This window comes from Cornus florida, unplaced genomic scaffold, assembly GCF_030987335.1.
Source record: "Cornus florida cultivar Cherokee Brave unplaced genomic scaffold, ASM3098733v1 CherokeeBrave_3.0.0_Hap2_Chr11, whole genome shotgun sequence".
Taxonomy (NCBI): domain Eukaryota; kingdom Viridiplantae; phylum Streptophyta; class Magnoliopsida; order Cornales; family Cornaceae; genus Cornus; species Cornus florida.
The window spans coordinates 37,371,519-37,373,884 of NW_026775581.1; the positions used below are offsets into that span (position 1 = coordinate 37,371,519).

Genomic DNA, 2,366 nt, shown 5'->3' on the forward strand with positions numbered 1-2,366 from the left:
GTACTTCCCTTGAAAACCGCCTTGGAAAGGGTTTGAGCCCTCTCCTTAGTTCAAGAGAAATTTAGATGATTCCTCCAACTTGGATTATAGTGAGTAGCATAAGGATTGTTCCCTTGGGTCACAAAAGCTGCACTGACTTGTTCATTAGGTTCATTTTGCACTTGTCCGTGAGAGCAATGAGAAGTAGAATGAAGAACACTAGAACAAGTCATACATGTTTCATTTGATACGATGAGAATGGTTAGGGAAGAAAGATACTTGGTTCGCCGAGTTTTGGTTAATCAAAAATTGATCAAACCTTTGAGATAAAGACTTCATTTCGGCGGCTATTTTGTTTGAATGGTCGACTTGATGTAAGCCAACACTCTTCCTACCTTGTGAATTTCTACCATTCTTGGATGATAGTGTTCTATGCAAATAATTTTCACTCATGCTCTCATAAAGACGCCACACGTCATCCTCATGCCTATTAATATATGAGCCACCCATGGAAGCATCAACCATACCCTTATAATTGTCCGATAAGCTCTCAAAGAAATATTGAACTAATTACCATTTGGGCATGTCATGATGTGGACACTTCCTAAGCAACTCATTGAAGCGTTCCTATGCCTCATGAAACGTTTCTCCATCCCCATGTGAAAATTCTCTAATTGAAGTTCTCAAAGCATTGGTTTTTGAAACCGGATAGTACTTCTTCAAGAACTCTTGTTACATTTCTGCCCAAGAAGTGATTGAAAAAGGCCTAAGATTGTTAAACTAATACTTTGCCTTGTCTTTTAAGGTGAATGGAAAAAGTTTGAGTCTTAAAACCTCTTCCGGTATGTCCGTATATTTTACGGTGGAACATACTTCAATCGACGGATTGATTACAATTATAAATCAACCCATTTTTGCAATAGCACAAATCATTGTAAAATAGGGCTATTGGTCGGCTAAGTCGAACCACTGGGACTGCTAGTTTATGGTAACTTAGGCGTCTAGAGTCATTTTTAGAATGATAAAGGGGGGGTTATAGAGGATTTGTTGGATTGTCACTAAGATTATGAATTGAAAAGTACATAAAACATTAATGCTAAGAAGTAAAGAGGCAAAGACAATTAAAAGAAGACTAGGGAAGTGAATCCACTACCCATCAATAAGCATGCTAGGACATGATTTACTTGAGGAAATATATATATATAATCATGGAATGCAACAACATAGCATTGATACATTATCTTCAAGAAATATATGGAAACAAGATACAAGAATAACCTATCAAGGCACTACATGTTTTGGTCACCTAAACTAGAATGCAACCTTAGACATGATCACCAAGCCATAGATCATCAAGCCCTTAATCTCATAATAGGAGCACATGAAATAGAAATCAAGAAGAATTTATCAAAGGAAAGCCCTAAGCAATAGATTATCAAAATTCCTAAATATCATGCCAATAAAAACACTTCCATGAACTCATCTCCATTGTCACTATGAAAGTGTAGCAATATAATCATGAGAGAAAAACAATCTAAGACAAGATATTTGACTCAAAATGATAATTTATAGATAAAGAGATTCATTACATCATATGAAGTGCTCTAGTTCATTGAAAAGTTACATATATACATTATACCCAAAATATAAATCAAGATATAGCAATGCTTACAAAATGGGGCTTCATCACCTCCCTAGATAGGGAGTTAGTTACCCATGAAGACAAAGAATGAAGGAGAAGATGAAGAATCCCTCTCCATTTCCACACCTTAAGCTCAAGAACACCCAAGACCTCCAAACTCACTCTTTCTCTCGCTAAAACTTAGCAAAATATGAGATATATCCAAAAATAATGAGTTTTTCCCCTTATTATACATCAAAACCTACTCCCCATACTGAAAATCCTGAGCTCCCCCCTCTGCATGAAGCTAGACCACACAAAAGAAGGATAAGGGGACCAAGATGCTGAAATTCAAGGGCAGTTGAGCTGCCTGCTGCAGGTCGGCGGGGGCCCGCGGTGGCTCGCGAAATCAAAGAGGGCACTGGCATGTTTGGCGGGCGCCCGTGATGGCGCAGCGGGCGCCCACGGTGGCTCGCGGGGGCTCCCGCGTGGGCTTAGTAAGGCCTCACGAAATGGGGCAGAGAGATGAGGGAATTGGCGGGTGCCCGCAGAGGCTTGCCATTCCAGCTTTAAACCAAGGCTTTTCGTAAGCCTTTCCGAGCCGGAGCACTGACGCGGCTTCCGCTATGCACACTAAGCCACGGACTTCACAAAAACGGTGAGTGAAGAGTTTAGGTCCCGAAGATGACTTCCCGACACGGCGCGCCTATTTCAAAAGAAAGTTGTCAAAACCCCTTCTTTGATCATTCTTGAAAAAAAAACCTGA

The 2,366-nt window shown here is 40.2% G+C and overlaps 1 pseudogene; it reads left to right on the top strand.

Annotated features, from left to right (window-relative positions):
* Nucleotides 1–562: 562 nt before the first annotated feature.
* On the top strand, nt 563–661 carry LOC132287344 (small nucleolar RNA R71; annotated as a pseudogene).
* The last annotated feature ends 1,705 nt before the right edge of the window (nt 662–2,366 follow it).